The 23799-nt window shown below is 40.2% G+C and overlaps 1 long non-coding RNA gene across 1 annotated transcript; it reads left to right on the forward strand.

Moving 5' to 3' along the window:
• The first annotated feature begins 1230 nt into the window (after window positions 1-1230).
• Window positions 1231-7083, forward strand: LOC145142559 (uncharacterized). Its single transcript, XR_013723649.1, has 13 exons — window positions 1231-1846; window positions 2039-2086; window positions 2259-2337; window positions 2426-2819; window positions 2919-3224; window positions 3487-3605; window positions 4048-4129; window positions 4211-4325; window positions 4407-4838; window positions 4925-4985; window positions 5085-5191; window positions 6872-6918; window positions 6996-7083. It is a non-coding gene; the product is annotated as an uncharacterized LOC145142559 (long non-coding RNA).
• The last annotated feature ends 16716 nt before the right edge of the window (window positions 7084-23799 follow it).

Genomic DNA, 23799 nt, shown 5'->3' on the forward strand with positions numbered 1-23799 from the left:
TGGTTAATTCATTTTGGTAGTCATTGGGTACATTGGTTAATATTGGTTATGGTTAATAGTTAAAATTGGTTAACCATAATGTTCAAAATAATATAAATGGCGAAAGTATATTGGCATAAGAATGAAAAGAGAATACAAAAAATTCTTCAATGCCAATGTTTGTGACCTAACTTATAGTAATAGAATAAAATGTGTACATTTGATACTTAGAGTGAGATAACACATAATCACATTCAAAATAAAAAATATTCAATAAAAATATAAAACATTAAAATAATTAACATTAATAATTTCATATATTGATAATTGATATTAACATTAAAATAAAGCCAAAAATTCATACACGTTCGATGCGATTAAAAAAAAACTATAAAATAAAATAGTCAAACATTCATATTATGTGTTATCTGGATTAAAAAAAAAGCCAATAACTCATATATATTCAATGTGATTAAGTCAAAAACAGTAAATAAAAAAACCAAAAAATTCAAAAAAAATACATTCTTAATATATCACAAAGTCAAGAAGAACTAAAAACTAAAGTTACCTAGAAGTCTTGATTATAAAGTCAAAAAATCCTTCGAATAGTACTATAAAGTCAAAACAATATTTGATTAGGATTAACGGTGTGAGAAGTCTCCGATTAGGATTATGAAGATTAAACTAATTGTCAATAATGTTTACAAATTATAGAATTATCCTATTAGGAATTACAACAATAATTAATAATCTAACTCAATGCATGATTGAAAGATTATGTGTGTCTGTGTGATCAACCTTTGATGGTTTCATTACACGTTTGTCTCCTGATAAGTGAGGATTAATGAATTATATTTTAAAATTTTAATGAGTCTTAAATAAGTTTGACTACATTATTTTATATATAAACTATAATTTTTATATTTTAAAATATAAAGTTAGTGGTTCGGTTAACCTGTAAAACCATAACCGAACCGTTAGTTATCGGTTAACAAAAAGTAGAAACCGAACCAATGGTTTTTAAAATGGTTCGGTTATATCGGTTAATTTGGTTTTGGTTCGGTTTTTCGGTTATTATGCTCACCCCTAACATATTACCATCTTACCATTTACATCCATACATGTTACGTACCATTTACATGGAATTTAAAAATACTTTTCTCTAAAATTATTTTTATTTGACAAATTATGAAACTAAAAGACAAAAAATATAATTTATTCTTTTCCTATAGCATTGTATATACTATTAATTCTTAAAAAGTTGAGGAACAGTAACTTTTTTTCTCTTTCATCTTTTGCCACTTAACTTTTTATTCTCATTTTAACCCCATAATGCTTTTACTACTTTCGCATCTTAGCACTTCCTCTCCACCGCCTTTGACTCCACCGCCTTTTATTCTCATTTTAACACCACAATACTTTTAACACCACAATACCGCCTTTTATTCTCATTTTAACACCACAATACTTTTAACACCACAATACTCCACCGCCTTTTATTCTCATATATCAAAGCAGTCATCACTAGAAAAAGTTTATTTCTTGCTTGAGAAATGGATTGATTCTTTGCAACGCCTAGAACCAACGACAGTGTTCGTTGTCTCCATTCGATTAACGCTTGGAGCCGCCCCTTCAATCGAACACAATCGCCACCGCCGTTCAGTTCACCGCGTCTCCTATTGGCCGTCGTCAGCCAACATCAAACCAGTTGAACCGTAGACGACACCGCCTCCGAATTTTCATCTTTTCTGCCTACCGAAGAACACCGAACTCCGTGTTGTGACTTCTCTGCTTCTTACTCGCCGAAACAGTCACCACAACCATCAGACCGTTTCTCGTCTTCCGATTGTCGACGACCATTGCCCAGGTTAGAGGAATCGTCCGCCTTCTACTCCATCCTTTTTTTTCTTTTTGTTTCTTATTTAAACGTTCTCATCATCAGCGCCCTTAGTGAATTGCTTGAACCCTAACACTCCCCCTTTCTAACAGATTGTGTTATGCTTTTTTGGAATTTAATATATCTGGTATAAAATTCTTTTTGTATTTGTTTCTTTTGCAGGTTTCAAAGAATTGAAAGGGACGAGGAAGAGTTTTGTTTCAATATTAGGTTGGTTTAGTGAATTGAAAGACACAGTTTTAGGTTTCATTGAAATTTGATTGTTTATTTTGTTTAATTTTGTTAATGATATCTGTTGCATCTGCTTATTTTAGGGCTTGATTCACTACCCAACTAATCAGTTTCTAACTTAAACTTCCATCTTTGAAATATTTTCTTGCAGATTGGATTTTATGTGTTGCGTTAAATTTCGTTTGACTTTCATTTTGTGATTTTCCAATGGGATTGTACAAGACTACAAGGTTAATATTGACTTTGTGAATAACTTTTAATTTCTTCATAGTAAAATCTCATGGTTCTGCCTATATAATTTTTGCATTTGGAATGCAGAAACAAATTCCTTACAGTGGAGTCAACACTACACAGGGCATTGTAGATATTCCAAGAAGACAAACATCCAAGTCCAAGTGATATGGGTATTGGTAGAGCAAAAGAAGGGTAATTTTTTAATTTATAATGGTGTTGTTTATTTTTGTTGAAATCTTACATTTTTTTAGGTGGATTGTACCAGACAAAAGTATAATCTTTTTTCATCATTTCATCTAACTTTTTGGTTATGCTGTCTTACACATAAGCGAATTAAAGCAAGCAAGAAACAAAAGGAAGCACACAGAGTGTTAGGATTAAACAAAAAAGTTATGATAATTATTTAAACAAATGTCTTAATTGACTTAGAAATGAAATGCAATCAGACGAAAAAAAAGTCTGCAAAAGGGTAAAATAGGTAAGTTGTTCTCATTATACTTTAAAATAGCTAACCAATTTTAGCAGTGGAAGTAGGATGCTATATATTTTAGTGAACATACATTGTTATTTTCTGTAGTTGGAGCAACAATCGTTGGTGGAGCAACAACCGTCGGTTGAATCTGTAGTTTTAGGTATGCATTTTCCCCATTTATTTAAAATATTCGTTATAAGGCTTCCTAGACTAATATCTTTTATTTTAACACAAGAAAGAGATAGAAAAATTTCACATTTGTCATTTATATGCAACTTATCTTTGTATATATTGTATATATGTTCATAATATTACTGTGCACCTGAACTTGTATTCGGGGCAACTGAATACACAGCCACAATTGATGTCTGTTCAGTCGGTTCTGTCCTTGCCTAACTCCTTCTACGACAGGTTCGGTTCTTTCTGTGCCTTTTTAACTAAATCAAAAATTAATTACAATTTAAGAAAGTCAATTGCATTTAAACATCAACCTTAATGTTAAAAAAAAAATTAATCCATTAATGCCCATTTTACCCCTACTTCTATAAACGTTAACCGAATGTAGTTTTCATCTTTTTATCATAACTACATATAGTTTTCATGTTTACAGTTTAAGAAAGTCAATGCCCATTTTACCCCTATTTATAGAAAACAATCCTTTTATGATTTTCAGATTTTGGTGTTCTTTTCAACCTGCAATGATGTCAGTTACCATCATGGGCTTTTTTTAGGCAACCAATCTAATCTGGTATTATCCACAATTGCAATTACCCGCTCAAAGATTTGGCTATGGTAAGTTACAGTTGTCGTTATAATTAGCTGAATGTTTTTTTTTGTGTGTGTATGTGTGTGTAGATTATGCATATGGGTTACCAATCTAATGTTTTGTTTAAACCATCAATGTCGGGGTTAGTGTTGAAAATCTTAATCTTACTTTTCAACATATAAAAGATCTTTATCTTTTTGGAGATGTTGATGAGCAATGACGAAACTGCTCTTTTATAAATCTCATTTTAGCAAAACGTGTAAAATAGCAATGTACCATATGAAATGAGAAACTGTAGCTCAATAAGAAGATCATGACTTCCGCTCTTTATGCAAACAAGAATAACACATAAAGATGCTTACTTTATAACAAAAGAAAGCTAGAAGTATAAGGAACGTAAAGACAAATGATTGATATTCATATTTTTTTGTTGATTATAAATAAATCTTGATATGAACATATACTTAGGCCAGACGAACGACACCTTGAGAACGGTGAATATGACATGCCAAATTCAGTAAAGCTCCGTCTTGAGATTAGACAGAGAATGGTATGCTTTCTTAACCTTAACCTTTGGTTACCGGTTTTTGACATTAATTAATTTATTATTATTTGATTTAATATTTTGTAGTCACGAAAACTACAAGAAAATGTATGAAAACGGCAATGGTTTTAAACGAGGGTGAAGACGGGACGTCAGAAACCTCATATTAATCTAATTAGATCTTGTACAGATGGGCGATCAGGTTGGTAACTTTTTAACTTTTTCATTATTAGTATTTTTTGGTGCACCAGTTGTTGATTAGTTTTATTGCTTTTTGGTGCAGAGTTGATGCTGTTAAGGTTTATTTCACTACTATTATGAATTGTCTGTTTGTCAAGATAGGATTGTTAACATCTGTGTGAACAAGACGACCATGGAACACTTTCTTCCTTGCCCGTTGAAAGCAAAAGAAAAGATGATTGATCCCAAGTAAAAAAAAATCATCTACTATTCGCCAATTGCTCGGAGATAAAGAAACTTCAGTACGTTACTGTGCTGAGAGGGTAATCAAATCAATCTAGCTTTTGTACAACAATGAAAAACTTGATTTATCCAATAAATAGTACAAATATTCACACTATTCATTCTCCAAGTACAGAATAAGGTGCCATTGTTATCAGGCAAGGTCCTGCATCATCTACACATCTTTATTTTCATAGTAGCAGTTGTACATGTGACATTTTCTGTTCTCACTGTTGTATTTGGAAGGTTTAAGGTTAGTAAATTTTATGATCTCCTGGAAACTGTTTTCTTTCACTTGATTGAGTAGTGTATTTTTTTTAATAACGTATTAATATATAGATACGCCAATGGAAGCAGTGGGAAACATCTATCAGAGAAGAAAATCTCAACACTACACAAGGTGATTAAAGTTATATCGACCACAATATAGCTACTATCGATTTCATGATCTCTCTAATTTTTATACTTCCATTTCATTTTATGGATATCAAATCTGAAGAATTTCATGTAGTTCAAGAACCGACAATAACAGATGTTAGAAATCATGATATCATCAGGAACCGGTTCTTGGGTTTTGGCAAACGATCAGCTCTTTTAGGTTGGCTGGTAAGTTATTATCATATTGTTTCAGCTTCACCATTAATTAATTATCTTTTCCCCCCAATTTAATTTGTTCTTCAAATCTTTATTAATTATGTTATCCTAATTAGACAAAATTGCAAAAATGGTCCCTGTGGTTGGCAAATTTATGTGCTTTTGGTCCAGAATGAAATGTTGGTGCACCATTGGTCCAAAATTGGATCTTTTTAGTGATTTTGGTCCTTTTACACCTGAAAAGACTTTTATACCCCTCCTGAATTCCGTTTTCCTTTCCGTTTTCCTTTTCTTTTAGTTCATTTATTATTTATTATATAAAAAAAAGATAATTTACTCTAAAAGAAGGGCCCTCTCTCTCGCTCGCTCGCTCTCTCTCCCCCCTTCGTCTGTTGCTACTTCTTTAAAACACACACAAACACATACCATCAAGAACACCTCCACCTGACCTCCTCCTGCCATCAACGTTCGCCCCCATCACCATCCTTCTCCGACCATCTCCATCTTCTCCACCGTTATCCCCCACCAGATGCCTCTCTTTCTCAGACCTGAAACCCATATCTCGTTGGAGCTATCTCTCTTCCCTCCCATCACCGGCTGAGAAAGAGCTCTAGAAGCTCCAACGTTTTTCATCACCAGTGAACTAGAAAACCATCGTCGACAATCTCCCCAACCACCTGCGTTTGTCATGCCTTCTCGACGGGGGCTGATTATTTTCGATTTTGGATTTAGAGGGGGCTAAGTTTTTTACCTGAAAAAAGATTCTCAGGTTTTGATATTTGTTGCAGGTTCCAGGTTTGTTCTTGATTTGGTGTGATGTGGTCTAGTATCGAATTTCAGTTTTATTTGGGGAGAAGATGTTAACCGGTTGTCTTCTCCGACAATTAGGGTAGGGTAGGTGGGATTTTTTTTCCTGTGATGCAGATTTAACAGGTGGTGGTGTTATGATAACGGTGATGGAGATGACGACTGATTATGGTGGCTCGAATAGATAAACAAGGGTGGCTTTCTGCCACTCCCTTTCTCGTTGATTACGAAATGGGTTTGATCTTTCATTTTTTATGTTGTGAAACCAATAAAATGCACAAAAAATCAGACTGCACTCTACATGCTTGGGGATCTAGAAAACAATGGAATACCAAGAGAAATGATTCCCTTGACTCTATCTGGCCGGAAAAGACTAGATGTCGAGCGACAGTTGTGCCCCAATCATGTCCCACCACAAACACCTGATATGATATGGATTTTTATGGATGCGAATCTATTGAGGAAGGAAGATGTGGTGACGATGGTTGATTGAAGTTTTTGAGGTAGCAATGGTCGACGATGGTGGAGGCAGTGGGTTGAAGGCCAGTGATGGATCTTTAACAACATTAGAGAGAGAGAGAGAGAGAGGGTGGGGGTGGGGTGTTACTTAAGAGAGGTGGGGTGGGTTTTTTGGTTTTTTTAATTAAAATAATAGGAACAAAATTAAAAAAACAATCGGTTAAGGGCATAATCGTCATTTTAGGTAGAGTATGGACCAAAACCACAAAAAATGATAACCATAAGGACCAAAACTACACAAGATATCCAAATTTGGACCGGTGGTGCACCAATATTTCATTTTGGACCGAAAGCACATAAATTTGCCAACCACAAGGACCATTTTTGCAATTTTGTCTCCTAATTAATTAATGATCAAATTTGAAGCATTCTTTCTTATGGATCAGTGACGAGAAGCACAAAATCTAGTGAAGGTATCTTTTATAATTTCATAATTCAATCCAGCATTAAATTCTTTTTTAAATAACGCGGTTTTTTTTAATTTATTTAGATATAGTTGGCGAATTTGAGACTAAAAGGATTTGGGACAGATGTAGTTATTACTGCATAAAGTATATCTTCTTCTTTCAAATTGAAACATGATGTTGACTTCCATTCCTAAATTTCTATATAAGACCTATCCAAAAATCTCTTGTATGTTAAATATATCTTCATCAATATAATGGTATGCTGCAGCACATATACAACCTGAAAGAACAAAAAAAAATATGACTCAGCGCCAACGGGCGCACATGATTCCCATCTAGTTTACATGGAATTTAAAAATATTTTTCTCTAAAATTAGTTTTATTGGACAAATTATGAAACTAAAAGACAAAAAATATAATTTATTCTTTTCCTGTAGCATTTACATGGAATTTAAAAATATTTTTCTCTAAAATTATTTTTGTTGGACAAATTATGAAACTAAATGACAAAAAATAGAATTTATTCTTTTCTTTCCACCGCCCCTTCATTTTTTTCTTTCTTAAATAGTAAAACCTTTTTCTCTTTCCATCAATCTTTCATCATGGCAAAGTTTCTCCCTTCCTGCTTATCTTGAAGTTTTTATTTTCCTTTTAAGTCAACTATATAAATGGTCCCTCAAGTATTTAGGCACTAATAATAATATAAATTTTATTATTTTAAAAATTCATATGGATGCCACGTCAATGCTATATGGACGAAGGTCATGAGAATTAACCTATATGGCATGCCATGTAATGTTCGACAATAACCGGTAAACTTGTTACAATATGTCTCGATGACTAAATAATGAAAAAATAAAAAATTTAATAAGTAATTAAACAAGATTAGTACTTCGATGCTAAATTGGGACAATTCTGACACTTTTATATCTAAAGTCGATACTCATTTTCTTAAAAGCTTAAAGTTATGGAAATCTTTCAAAAACTAACGGCTTTAGTTTTCTTTATGGTGATAACAAAAACCTAAGACTATTTGACCCAGTTGTCAGGGGAAAACTATATTATATGGTTTCTTATATCTAATTTTATACATATCTCCGATTGTTTCCTGGATCCCATGTATGAGTAGGTGAGTGTGTTTATACACCAATGATTTGACAATTTATGTAAATAAGGAGGTACATATAGCAGTACCCTTTCTTATTCATACTTTCAACATTTTCTTATTTTTTATTCGATTTCTAATGTAAACCGTGTTAAATTAAAGGACTTATTCAACCATATTTTATCTCAGATAGAAAATTTCAATGCTTTAGAATTTTAATGTACTTTTCAATTATAAATTAGGATTTTACCCGTTGTGTGTTGCGGCAGTGTCAATCCGTTTTGTAAACTGAATGCTCGTTGTATTGATAAAAATGTATGTACATTTGCATTTGTTGGTAGATGTGACAACCCGGAACTTCTATCTTGTACACTTAGTCAATTCAGTCAATATTCAACTTGTTTTGTTGATTTCTTGTACTGTTTAAGGGTTCATTTAAGTGTTCTAATCTTGATTATGACCAAGGTTGAGTTTAAGAATGAGTCAGAGTGTCGTATAGTGAGAAAACCGGGCCATACACACCTCTAGGAGGAGTGTACGGCCGCACACCCACTCCCTCGGCAGCACACTCACTTTTTGACAGCACTCACACCCCTATATAAAGGGTAGACCCCTTTCCTTTCATTCCTTTAACATCCTGGCAGCACACAACACCTTTTCTCTCAAGACTCTTCAACCGCAAACCCTCCCAAGGCTTCAAAAACGTGAGTAATCCATCCCTTAGCTTGTTGTACTTGAAGAACCACTTCATCTAAGCCTTAAGTGTACAAAAATCGACATGTCCTTCACTCTTTGAAGGAGTGCGGCCGCACACCTTCATAAGGTTGGCCGCACACTCCAAAAAGACCCTCCAAAGTGAGAGTTGGACTTCCATCTTCAAGTTAGACATGACCATAGCCTTCCTATACCTTAGAATTGGCCTTTTTGGACATTTTCATGTGGGGCGTACGACCGCACACACCCTTGTGCGGCAGCACACTCCTTGTGTGCGGCCACACACCCAAGTGTGCGACCACACACCCTTGTGTGCGACCACACACCCTTGTGTGCGACCACACACACATTCTAGGACCACAAACCCATTTTTAGGACCCTAAACTTGTACTACAACTAAGTATGGACCTAGGACACTTCATGGATGCAAGTATGGACCTCAAAGACACTTTCCAACATGAGTGTACGGCCGCACACCCCTTGGGCCGCACACCCATGGCCGCACACACCATTAAGGTGGCCATATACTCCCCTCATGCAATCCTTTAAGGTCCTAACACTTAGTGCGAGTAGTTTCAAGTTCTTAGAGTGGTTCTCCATCACATCTAGTGGTGAAATACCATCATTTGACTCCTTTATGTGTCATTACTTGTTAATTAGGATCAAATCGTGTTCAAGGCTTCACTTGAACATCCCGCATTCCGTATCGATCCTTCATTCAAATCGCCCGAGGTGAGTTCATACCCCTACATTTTCCGTGTTTTTAATGTTTTTAGGGGGGGATACAAGCCAAACTCAAAGTATTTTATTAAGTTTTAAACTTATTAATGCAGTCCAACGATTTCCACGTTTAATAACATATTCGGATATTTTATCTCTTTTTGTAATATGTTGAACATAAGGGAAACTTCTATTTTGGAAATCTAACTTCATAGCTTTCAAAAAGGTTTTTACAAAGCATTTTCCATATCAACTCTAATAAACTATAATGGGTATAGTTTGGGATAACTCTCTAGGCAGTTTTTACCAAATCAGATTTCATGGATGAATATATATAAACTATGACAGATTTAGTTTATGTTATATATTTTCTAAGGAGTATAAAGTACTATTATTCAAGGATAATTATTTTTATACTGTTTCTAGCATGTAAACTAAATTATACAGAATTGTGAGGCTCTACTTCGAAACTGTACCCTTAGGTGTACAGGGTTAAATCCTATCTCAGTATAACCAGAGTCTCCTGGAGGGAGAGCGTGAGATTTGTGAATAGATCTATTCGGGAATGACAATCCCACACCTGAACTGCTAGCTACAGTGACGCATGCATGCCTGAGGTGAACAAATGTCATTTAGCTTAAACGCCTGAAGAACGTTATAAAGGTCTCTAGGTCATATCAAGTATGGTTATACGACTCGCAAATAAGTATAAACTAACTTTGGTTTACGGACTCTACTCTTCATTTGTTTTATTTTAAGTAATAAAACTACTTTTACATATACTGATAGTAATCAGGGATTTCTAAACTTGCATCTCTAACTCTAGGACGGATAACTGTTTTTAGGGAAAATATGGGTTTTTCCCAGGATAACACCGACATCTCTAAAACTGATGGTTTATTTTCTACTAATAGATATTCATATTCATTCCATGATTCCTTGGATTGTACATAGCTTGTATGAATCTGGAAGTCATGGAAGGAATGGGTTTACAAACATGCTTTTCATAAGAAAATATAGGATTTTCTTGAGGAACACTTTTCAAAAGGTTTCAAAGAACATTTTCCACCAAAACTAAATGCTTATGAACTCACCAGCTTTATGCTGATACTCTTCAAACTGCTTGTATTCTCAGGAAATCAGTAGACAGGTACATCTTGGATTTAGAGGAGCCGGAGCAATAAGAGTCATGTTTTCTATATATTACACACTTTTGATGTATTTAAAACAAGTTTCAAACTGATGTAAACACTTTTCATATTTGTAATCAATGTTTGGTTGTGTTTACTATGCTTGCTATACAATTTTTGTGATACTACGCATGACGTCCTCCGCCCCAGAACGTTTCCGCCGTTCCGGTTTTGGGGTGTGACAGTAGATAAATATACAAGGTCGGTGCAACCGACTAACTTCAATATATACCATCAAATGAAAGCGTATTTTATGTGACAAAATTCATATGTACGAAACGTACATAAAAATAAGCATGAAAACATAAAGAAACTAGAATTTATACCGACACGTACATAAAAATAACTAAGTAAGATTTTTTGTAAGTTAACGAACAAACATTAAATAATAAAAAACGTATCATACATGACCCGACTTATTCGTAGGAAACACACATAAAAAATAAGCATGAAAACGTCAAAAAATACATTGAAATCTAGACAAAATCGAATTTATACCGGCACGTACATAAAAAAGTACGTAATTTCTTTTTTTATAAATTAACGAACAAAAGTTCTACATTTACATCGAAACGTTAACCACCTCGAATTTACACTGACGCATACATAAAAATAAGCACGTAAAAATTAGTTTTTTTTATAACGAATGAAAGTTATTAAAGAAAATCATATTATGTATACTAAGGGAGATAAGCAGGAAAGATTACAAAATAGAGCGGGGGGTGAAAGTGATATTTTAAAAAGTTCAAAGTGGAGGAGGTCAAAGTGACATTTTAAAAGTAGAGAGGTGAAAAATGTTATTTTACAAAGTTTTTTAAAAAGTAGAGGGGTACAAAATGTCATCAACCAATAAATATGTTTTGTAAATTAAAACTAAATTTTGACGATTCTATTGATATAAGTTATGTACTGTTACATTTGTTAGTAGTTAAATATACAAGGTCAATACCACTGACTAAACTATCTGTAACACCTATCTTCAAGTATTAAACGTTTGGCTTCAAATTAATTAAGTTGTGATTTTGATTGGCCACGACGTGATGCTGGAGACACTCCGCGACGTAACCACATCATTTAAATGGAGGTACAGTTATAGCCTAGCCACAACACGGTGGGCCTGTTGGGCCAAAACCCTAAAAGCCTAAGGATTTGGAGCTATTTAAGGCACACTTCCCTAGGGTTTCGTCTCATTCATCAACCTCTACCCCAGAGAACATTCCCCACATAACCCCAACCTTTATTTTGATGTGGTAGCGGATGCTTTGAGCCGCAAGTCGGTTGGGTCTTCGGTTAGGGAGATGTGTATGAGGATATCCGTTGATTCTCCGCTTTTGGGTTTGATCAGAGAGGCTCAGGTAAAGGGAGTATGGAAGGAGAATTGGAAACAGGAACGAATCAGGGGTGAGATAGACAGATTTGTCACAGATAGTCAAGGGTTGTTGTCCCGGTGTGGTCGGGTTTGGGTTCCAGTTTCTGGTGGGATCAAACAGATTGTGTTGGAAGAGGCTCATAAGTCTCGTTTTTCTATACACCCGGGGGCCTCCAAGATGTATCGGGATTTGAGATTGAGTTACTGGTGGTCGTGCATGAAAAGAGAGATAGCTTGGTATGTCGAGAGGTTCTTGAACTGCAGGATGGTCAAGGCCGAGCATCAGAGGCCGCATGGCAAGCTGCAGCCTATGGAGGTTCTCATGTGGAAATAGGAGCAGATCACCATCGATTTTATTACCAAGTTGCCGAAGACGGAAAAGGATTTTGATGTTATATGTGTCATCGTGGATCGATTGACAAAAGTGCCCACTTTTTGGCTATCCGGGAGAATTCTTCGGCCGAAAAGTTGGTCGAAGTTTAAGTTCGGGAGATCGTTGCTCGCCATGGGGTCCCGGTATCCATTGTTTCTGACCAAGATATTCGGTTCACTTCCCGATTCTGGCAGAAGTTCCATGAGGAACTGGGCACGAGATTACATTTCGGCACTGCTTATCATCTGCAGACCGACGACCAGAGTGAGCGGACTATACAGACCCTTAAGGATATGTTGCGGGTCTGTGTTATTGATTTTGGTGGGAGTTGGGATTCCTACCTACCTCTTGTTGAGTTCTCCTACAACAACAGTTACCACTCCAGCATTGGTGCTCCGCCATTTGAGCTCTTGTTTGGTCGGAGGTGTCGCACCCCGGTTTGTTGGGGAGAGGTTGGTCACAGGGTTATGGGAAGGACCGAAGTAGTCCTTCCGACAATGGAGCTTATCCAACAGATCAGACAGAGACTGCAGACCGCTCAGAGTCGGCAGAAAAGCTATGCCGACCGATGCCGATCAGAGTTGGAGTTTCAGGTCGGCGATATGGTGCTTCTAAAGGTCTCACCCTGGAAGGGTGTGATACGCTTTAGGAAGAGGGGGAAATTGGGTCCCCGATTCATTGGACCTTTTCAGGTGATTTCCAGGGTTGGCAATGTGGCGTACAAGTTGGATTTGTCGAGCGATCTTAGTCAGATTCACAACACTTTCCATGTCTCTCAGTTGCTGAAGTGTGTGTTGGACAACGAGGTAGTGGTTCCGTTGGATGATATTCAGGTCGATGAACGCCTGAACTATGTTGAGAGGTCGATAGCTATTCTAGAAAGGGGATGAAGGTCCTACGCAACAAGGAGACACCTTTGGTAAATGTACAGTGGCGGCATCGGAGAGGCTCCGAGTGGACCTGGGAGCCCGAGGTTGAGATGTAGGAGCATTATCTTGAGTTATTCGCCGCGACAGACTTCAAGGACGAAGTATAGATAAAATGAGGGAGAATTGTAACATCCAGATGTTAAGGTACTTCTAATCTTTGGCTTTATGATTTTGGTACATTGTATTTTGGTCCATAATTTGAGAAATGGTGAAAGGGGCCTAATGTGGCTTTTGGTGGATTTTGGGCCGGATGAGTATGCCATGTATACGTGGGTGTATGCTAAGCGTACTAAGGCACGTCTTAGTACACCGGACGTACGAGGGTGGCATGCAAAACCCTAATTTTGGGGACTTGGCTCATATTTAAGCATCTTTATGGACATAAACCTATTCTTATCCAACCTCTTTCAGAGCTTTTGACCCTTAAGCAACCCTAGAGAAAAAAGAAGCCAATTTGTGAGCCTTTAAGAGAGTTTAGAGTGGTTTTGAAGAAAGAAGCAGGTGGTGTAAAGACCTTGGAGTGGAGTGCATTGTAGATCTGGGAGTTCTAGCTTGTTTTCAACCTCAAAAAGGTATAAATCTTGCATCTTTTACACTCCATCTTGTAAATCTAGAGTTTTGCTCTTTAAAGTCTCTTTTTGGTCCCAAAATGATGATTCCTGAACAAAGCATGTTCTTGACCCATTACGTCGTCCTTTCAGGCCTTTGGGAGGGTCTTGAGTCATAAAAATGGGTCCCAAATGGTTAGTTTTGCTCCATGCATCATGTAGAAGGTCTCAATGGATTAAGACCTTGAGTTAAGCACTTATTGAACATGCTAAGTCATAAAGTCGGAGATTTATGACTCCTAGGAGTATTTTAGCCATGGATCTGCAATATGGAAGTAACAGCTTTAGCTATTAAGCTCTTAATGGAAGTTTTAGGTTTCTGGGAGTACACCCCGCGTACTCGAAGTACGCCCTTACAAGGCCAACCACCCCGATGGTGGTCAACATGCGAGGACTCGAGTACGCCCAGCGTACCTTCGGCGTACGCCCCACTTACTCACTCTGAGTTGATTTGGCTAAGTTGACTCGGTTGGGTTGACTCAGTTAACTTAGTTGGTTTGACAAGTTTGACTTTGAGCTTGACCAAGTTTGAACTTAAGGGTATTTTGGGAATTTGATTGAGATTGGCCATTTGATTGGACTAGGAGGCGGTTGGAGTTGAGATTCGGAGTCGAGACCTCATCAGCTTTTGTCCAGTTTGCGAGGTGAGTTTCCTCACTATACTTGCGGGTTGAAGGCACCAAGCCCGACCCATTGGTTTGATATTCACTGATATGCTGTGTATGGAATAGATATGCATGATTATGTTAGTTATTGATATGCTAGTCTGGTAGATCTGTTGTACTACATGTGATTCTGTTTGCATGATTATGTGTATATGTTTATTATCTGGTATATGTCGACATATTGTGTTGGGTTGAGGTTGTACCGCTCCGTGTAGTAGCCAACAAACCCTGGAGCATTCAAGATATGATCTGAGGGCCGGGTAGGGCATGCCAGACTCATACTGAGGGCTCATGAGCATTACAAATATGAGTTGAGTACTGGGTGGTATGCCAGACTCGTACTGAGGGCTTGATGGTATTTCAGTCCAAGGACTGATCTGGTTAGGGAGTAAGCCAGACATAAGTTGTCGGCCCCGAGGGAAATCCAAACTTATGTTATGGGATCATGGGTAATCCTGTCTTTTAGTTGTGGACCCATTGCATGATGTTATTGTATATGTTATTTGATTATGTATTGGTACTTTGGGGGAACTCACTAAGCGTTGGCTTAAAGTTTTGGGTTATGTTTCACGTACTTCGGATGACCACGGGAAGGCGAAGACGTCACCGTACACATCCTCTTGTTATGATATATGATTTTGGGAAAACTCTAATGTTGAAAATGTTTTGAAAACTATTTTTTAAACACTTTATGGATGTGGGTTGTATTTAAAAGTTTAAAATTGTCATGATTTTTATGGATGTTACAGGGTCGGAGTTTTTGTCACTGCTAATCTTGAAATATCAAATTAGTTTCAACCATTATATTAATAGCTTTAAAATCGTAGTATATGAATCCTACTTTAAGTTAATATTATTTCACTTAAAATTCGTTTTTATGATCTCGATTAGAGCATCCATAATGGTGAGTTCAATGGGAGGGTTGAATGAGGTGGCAAGTCTAGTTGTCATTCAATGGATGAAACTCTACCATAGTGAGATGCCACATTGGCATTCAATGGATTTGGATTTCAATGGCCATTGAACTCTTCAATGGGAAAAATGAAAGTTTTCTATAGGCCTGTCGAAAAAAACCGAAACCCGAACTACGCACCCGACCCGTTCCGAATTCGGGGTAGAATAGGTCGGGTAGATCGGGTATCAGGTATGAACATTCGGGTAATAGGTTAACTCGATTATAGTATAGGTCGGGTAGAAGGTATAAATATTAATTTTCGGGTATACCCGAATACCAGAATTCGTTTTTTAAAATAATACCCAATATATTAAAATATTAGTATACCCAATTTATAGGGTAACAGGAGGTAGGCACGCTTAAAAAAAACCCTTCACTTTCTTCTTCGGATCAACGCAAACACACAACGCAAACACACACAGAACCTCGCAATTGTTGGATTAGGTGTCTAAGCCCATAACTATAACTGGTATGTACTTGACCCGATAGTAGCATGGTCCTTTTGGGTTGCCTTCACCAGTGCAATTTGACAGGATGGACTTTTGAGAAAGAGGTTATTTGTGATTTATTAATATTATAAGTATAATATATTAATTGAGAAATCATGTTATTTAATTAGTATTGGTCAAGAATTAATTTGGAATTAATTTAGTGATCAAAAGAGACTGATTAAATATACGGGGAGTGATTAAGTAAATCAATTATTCTTATAATGTGGGCTAATTATCCATGGTTGATTAGGATGGGCTAAAAGGTTTAACCCATGGATCCTAAGAAATATGAAGGTTCATGGTGCATTAGGGTTTGCATGGATGAAACCCTAGTCTTTGCCACACTATAAATACAACCCCTTAACCCCTAAATCGATTGCCTATTCATTCTAAGAGAGTGATAATCAATTTTGAAGCTAACTAGCCTATTCTCTCAAGCCTCCTCTTGAATTTGGTGTTTGTGACACATTAGAAGCATCACACTTGAGGTGCTAAAGCTTTCTAAGGCCAAGAACTACAAACTACATCAAGAGGTATTCATCTAACTTGGTTTTTATGTTGTATATCCTCTATTGTAAGCTAGTCAGAATGTATGCTTTGGAAAAATGAAATTGCATGTATAATTAGAGAAAACTTAGATCCAAAGCATCTAGGGTTGCATGTGCACCATAGGAGTGTTATAGTGCTTAAAACCCAACAACAATCACATCCTCAAACTCACAACGGATTCAACTTTCGTTAAACCCTCAACTCCAGGTTTCTTCTTCCGATCCTCAAAGACACAATTCTCAGCCTCCATCTTCGTTATACGCTGAAAATTCCCAGACTCCAGCATCGATCAAAAACCCTAGTCCCCTACGTTCGACAGTTCGAGTATGCAATCACAATCACAGGTTAAAAGTTATGTATCCTCTTCGATTTCTTTGTTGTGTTGTTGTTAATGTATAAAGGCAAATGTAGAATATGTTGGTTTTTTTTCACACTCTGTTTAGCTTAGGCATAACTGTAACACCCATAAAAAAATCATGCCAAATTTAAACTTTTTAAAACATTTCAAAACCCATGATTATTACAAAACTTGTTTTCAAAATAGTATATTGTCAGAGTATCCTAGAATCAAATCATAAAATCATAAAGTGTGAGGAGCGGTACGATCACGCCTTCGCCTTCCCGCGATCATTAGAAGTACCTGAAATAAAAATCGATAAATGTAAGTTCGAAGGCTTAGTGAGTTACCCCCAAAATACCAACGCCATACATATATAACCATATCATATAAACAAACACAACATGCATAATGAGCAATCGGTCTGACTAGACCACCTCGCAGGCCATCAGTCTATCTGGACCGCTCTCCGAGCCATCGACACGTCTGGACCGCCCTCTCGGGGCTTTCGGCCTATCTGAACCGCTCATCAGGCCTTTGGCCTGACTAGTATGCCCTAACTGGGTCTGCAGTCTATCTGGTCCACCCTGGGTGTCTTGGCCTACGGCACAAAGCAGGACCTGCCTCAACCCAGTCCCAATCCCATCAAACATGTGCACATAATATCATACGCTAGCATGCAATAACAGATAGTCGTACAGATCTAACAAATCTCTAACATGGCAACCATGATATGACCAGGATACCGATCTAACTGATCAGTAACATAGCAACCATCCTATAACCAGGATACCGATCTAACCGATCTCTAACATAGCAACCATCCTATAACCAATATATCAATCTAACAGATTACTCGCATAGCAACCATCCTAAAACCAGGATGAAATCTAACAGATTAATAACATAGCAACCATCCTAAAACCAGGATGCAAATCATAAAGGGCCGACCTTGGTGCCGTAGACCCTGTTGATATAGTGAGGAGAACTCACCTCTCAAGTATCTCGAATCGATAAAGTCAACTCAACCAAATGCAGCTCCAAATCCAATACTTACATCCACCAATGAATCGCTTCCATAAATTCCCAAATTACCAAAATACCCCCAGAGGTCAAACTGGTAAACCCTTGATCCAAGTCAAAGTCAACGGCCAAATTCAACAGTCCATGTTGACCCAACTCATCGAGTGCAGCTAGCAACTTGTCGAGTTCCTTAAGGGTTCAGAAGGTCATAAAAACCCTCACTGACTCGCCGAGTTTCCGACCAACTCGTCGAGTTTATGCATGTATAGAAGTCGGGGAAACCCTAACTGGCTCGTCGAGTCATCCTACTGACTCGCCAAGTTCATGCAGAAACCTTCAAGGCTAATCTTCATCGGACTCGCCGAGTTGGCCATGCAACTCGTCGATTACCTTCAGTCCTTTCTCCATCCAGATGCTTATAAGCCACCCCAAAGCTCCATATTGCAGATCTGAGTTCCTAGAGCATACTTCCTATGTAAAGTTGCAAACTCTACGTACATGCAAGGTGTTAATGGCCAAAATCAAGCTGGAGAAGAGGTTCTAAGTGAGGGAAAGGCATTATCTTGTTAAAGGCTGAAACTTTATGACCATAAGAACCAAGATGAGACTAGATCTGAAGTTGCAACTTCAGACCATGTTCATTTCCCAAAATGAAACACCAAACAAGCTAAAATGGCCCTAATCTCAAACATAAAGGGATCTAGATAGAATGAAGCTCAAGTTAACGACTTGTTACCTTCAAGTGATGCCAAAATGGAGTAGAGTTCAGATCCTCAACTGTTCCTTGCCCAAAGCTTCTTGATCTTCAAGCTCCTTCCACCTTCCAAGCTTAAAACGCACAATTATGGAGAGAAAATGCGATTTAGGGATTCTGGACTCACAGGAGGCTGTAAGGGAGGCTAATGACCCTTTAAATAGGGTACAAAACCCCGAAAATTAGGGTTTCATCCTCCAGCTCCAACTCGTCGAGTCGGTCCTCCGACTCGTCGAGTTGTTCACTTAAAACCCGCGACCAAAACCGTGCCTACTCGACGAGTCAGGGCATCCAACTCGTCGAGTCTACCTTTCAAATGGAAATATAAGACAAAAAGGTTTGTACCTGAGAGTTGGGGTGTTACAATTCTCCCCCACTTGAACTAGACTTCATCCTCGAAGTCTGCTGCGGTGAACAACTCCGGATAATGCTCCCGCATCTCAGCCTCTGGCTCCTAAGTCCACTCAGATCCCATCCAGTGCTCCCATTGTACCTTTACCAAAGGCACTTCCTTGTTCCGCAGAACCTTAACCTTCCTTTCCAGAATGGCCATTGGCCTCTCTACGTAATTCAGGCACTCATCGACCTATATGTCATCCAAGGACACCACTGCCTCCTCATCTAATACGCACTTCCGTAACTATGACACATGGAAAGTGCTATGGATCTGACTAAGCTCCTCTGGTAGCTTTAATCTATACGCCACCTTGCCAACTCTGACAATGATCCTGAACGGTCCAATGTATCGGGGACTACCTCGGTCCGAACCATCACCCTGTGACCCACCTCGCCCCAACAGACTGGGGTGCGACATCTCCGTCCATACAACAACTCATAAGGTGGAGCACCAATGCTGGAGTGAAAGTTGTTATTGTAGGAGAACTCTATGAGGGGTAGGTAGGAGTCCCAGCTCCCACCGAAGTCAATAACACAGGCTCTCAACATATCCTCAAGAGTCTGTATGGTCCGCTCACTCCGGTCGTCCGTCTGCGGATTATAGGTTGTACTGAAGTGAAGCCGTGTGCCCAATTCCTCGTGGAACTTCTGCCAGAATCGGGAGGTAAACCGAACATCACGGTCTGAGACGATAGAGACCGGAACCCCATGGCGAGCGACAATCTTGTGTATATACACATCGGCCAGCTTCTCGGCCGATGAGCTCTCTCGAATGGGAAGAAAATGAGCATTCTTGGTCAATCGATGCATGATGACCCAAATAGCGTCGAACCCCTTCGCCGTTATCGGCAGCTTGGTGATGAAGTCCATCGTGATCTGCTCCCATTTCCACATGGGAATCTCCAGAGGCTGTAACTGGCTATGCGGCCTCTGGTGTTCAGCCTTGACCATCCTGCAGGTCACGCACCTCTCAACATACCAAGCGATATCCCGCTTCATGCACGGCTACCAATAACTCAATCGCAAGTCCCGGTACATCTTGGTGGCCACCGGGTGAATAGAGAAGCGAGACTTATGAGCCTCCTCCAAAATAATCTGCCTGACCCCCACCAGACACCGGAACCCATACCCGACCGCAACGGGTCAATAATCCCCGACTATCCTGCACAAACCGGGTGTTCTCACCCCTGATCCTCTCGAGTTTCCAGTTCTCCTGACGCATACCCTCAGCCTGGGCTTCCCCGATCAAGCCCACAAGTGGAGAATCCACTGAAATCCTCATACATGTCACTAGAGTAGAAGATCCAGCTGACTTGCGGCTCAGAGCATCCGCAACCATATTCGCTTTACCCGTGTGGTAAAGGATCTCACAGTCGTAGTCCTTGACTACATCTAGCCATTTGCGCTGTCTCTTGTTCAGGTTCGGCTGATCCATGATGTGTCTCAAGCTCTTGTGGTCCGTGTAGATTGTACAACGGACCCCATAGATGTAATGTCTCCAAATCTTGAGAGCGAATACCACCGCTCCCAACTCCAGATCATGAGTAGGGTATCTTGTCTCATGTGGCTTCAACTGTCGCGATGCATAGGCTATCACCCGTCCTCTCTACATAAGGACCGCTCCCAGTCCCGTGATGGATGCATCACAGAACACCACAAAATCCTCAACTCCCTCCGGGAGAGTCAAGACTGGAGCCTCGCATAGTTGCTGTCGGAGGGTCTCAAACGCCCTCTGCTGCTCAGGGCCCCACCGGGAATCCATCCCCTTCCTCGTCAGACGAGTGAGGGGTACTGCAATCTTGGAGAAATCCTATATGAATCTCTGGTAGTACCCTGCCAATCCTAAAAAGCTCCTGATGTATGAGGGAGATTTCGGAACCTCCCACTGCATAACTGCCTGATTTTGGCCGGATCGACCAAAATCCCCTCCTGGTTAACTAGGTGTCCCAGGAACTGGACCTCTCGTAACCAAAACTCGTACTTCGATAACTTGGCATAAATCCGTTCCCGCCTCAGAACTCCCAATAACTCCCGCAGATGCTCCTCATGCTGCTCTCGGGTCTTGGAATACACCAAGATATCGTCGATGAATATTATGACCGAGCGGTCGAGCATCGGCCTGCAAACCCGATTCATCAGGTTCATAAATACTGCTGGCGCGTTGGTGAGCCCAAACGGCATCACCATGAACTCTTAATGTCCATAACGAGTTCGGAACGCGGTCTTCTCCACGTCCTCCTCCCTAACCCTGACCTGATGTTACACGGACCTCTGGTCTATCTTGGAGAATAAAGATGCTCCCTGCAACTGATCAAAAAGATCATCTATCCTCGGGAGTGGATAACGGTTCTTCACCATCAACTTGTTCAACTCCCGGTAATCAATGCACATCCAGTGTGAACCATCCTTCTTCCTGACGAAGAGTAGCGGCGCTCCCCAAGGGGAACTGCTCGGATAAATGATCTGCTTGCCCAGAAGTTCCTGCAGCTGTGATGACAACTCCTGCATCTCTGGTGGTGCCAAACGGTACGGTAGCTTGGCGATAGGGGCCGCACCCGACACTAGGTCGATCCTAAACTCAACCTGCCTCTCCGGAGGCACTCTGGGTAACTCCTCCGGAAACACGTCAGCAAACTCCCTGACCGCCGGAACCTCTGATACTAAAACCTGATCCCTGACCCGTCACCCGCGCATCCACCACATACTCTAGATAACCCGCACACCCATGGTGAATGTACTGTCCAGCCCTGACAGCCGAACAAAACCCTTATCCCAATATGGTGCCCTCGCCGTAAACAATCAGTTCTCCCCCACTTGGGGTTCGAACTACTACCCGCTGACCCTCGCAGTCGATCATGTCACCGAAGCGACTAAGCCATTCCATACCCACAATCACACGTACATCCCCCATGGGAATCGAAATCAGGTCTATCGGGAAAAGATACTCCGAAGATCTCCAATACGCATCCCCGATAGACCGAAAAAGTGGAAATCCTGTGTTCATTGGCGATAGAAACTCGCAACGGACACTCTAGCTCTCCTACTGGAAAACCGAACTCCCTACTAAATTTCTAAGAGACAAACGACCGACTCGCCCCCGAGTCAAATAATACCAAAGTGGGTAAGGAGTTCACTAAAAACGTACCTAATCACAGGTACAAACATATAAGCATAAAACAATATAATCAGTAAGATAAGTGATAAAAACATACCAGCAACCATGATTGGCACTGCTCTGGCCTCCACTACTGTAAGCTGGAAGGCGCGTCCCAGGGTCCTCGGGGGCGCTGCCCGACCCTGACCCCCGTCAGTAATCCTTAATGTAGTCGGCACTAGAGCCTGAGCCGGCTTGGCCGCGAGTTGTGGGCAGTTGGTCTTCACGTGACCAACCTGATGACAATGGTAGCAGATCCTCATATCCTGAACCGGGGTACTCTGGCGACAGTCCCGCGCAAAATGCCCCTCCTTGCCTCATTTGCGGCATACGCTACCTGATCTGTAAGCCCCCGAGTGCCCCCTCCCGCACTAGCCACAAGTGCGGCTCTGCTGTCCCCATGACCTAGAATCAACGGTCTTAGACCGCTTTGGCGCCGGATGTGACTGTGTCGGAGCCTGCCGCTGCTCCTTCAACTGCAGCTCAATCTCTAACTCACGCCGCCTAGCGGCCTCCTGTAGATCCAAAAGTGTATCACAACGCTGGGTCAGCACAAACTGCCGAATATCAATCTTGAGCATGCTCAGATAAAGAGTCATCTGAGCCTGATCAGAAGCAAACTCCGGGCAAAACATCGCCCTCTCCATGAACATGCGGGTGATCTCCGTCACCATCTCACCATCCTGTCTCAGATCCAGAAACTCCTGAGCCAACCGTTCCCGCTTGACTCGTGGAATGTAACGAGCGCGGAACATATCCCTGAATTGCTCCCAAGTAACAGTAGCTCTCTGATCATCCGAATACGATCCAGTCATCAGTCTCTACCAGTCCTTCGCTCCAGACCTCAGCAGGTTCAGGACACATTTGACCTTTTGGTCAGTAGGACATGAGCACGTGAAGAAACACCCCTCCACGTCAGACAGCCACCTCATGGATTTGATGGGATCCTGAGTCCAATCAAAAGTAAGGGCTTCGTGTTGTCGAAGTCCCGATACTGAAAAGCCCAACCGGCTCCGAACCCTGCCACCGATACAGCTGATGTGGCTGCTGCGACAGCCGCCTCAGTGAGGGCTGCATAACGATCATCGAAATACTCCACCATAGTGATCTTGATAGACCCAAACATCTCCGGAAACTGAGCATGGAACATAGCAGCAACCTCATCATGCAGGATCTCCCGGATCCTATCATCCATCTCATCTGGCCAATAGTCTCGGGCGCCGTCGGCGCCTCCTATCCGCCCTCTCCTGATCCTTCCCCGGATCCAGTCACGAATCGCCATGTAACCACCATGTTGAAAACATACCAAAAAGATATCAGATATTCCACATAACAATCCGGGAACCAACTCCCAACCAAAACCCTAAGGGTTGTGACTTCCTTGCTACGCATATGGGTCCTATGCTTTCAGTAGTACAGGCCCAAACTACCTTCTACACCTACCCATATTTGTCTCAAGTATCGTCACAACGCCCTAAAACTATACATAAGCATGGCATGTGCTCAGTCCTCACTCCTAGAGGAAGGCTAAATATCTCATAATCGGCGGACTCAT

Source organism: Lactuca virosa, chromosome 1 (assembly GCF_052849685.1).
Source record: "Lactuca virosa cultivar CGN04683 chromosome 1, Lactuca_virosa_CGN04683_v6, whole genome shotgun sequence".
Lineage (NCBI taxonomy): Eukaryota > Viridiplantae > Streptophyta > Magnoliopsida > Asterales > Asteraceae > Lactuca > Lactuca virosa.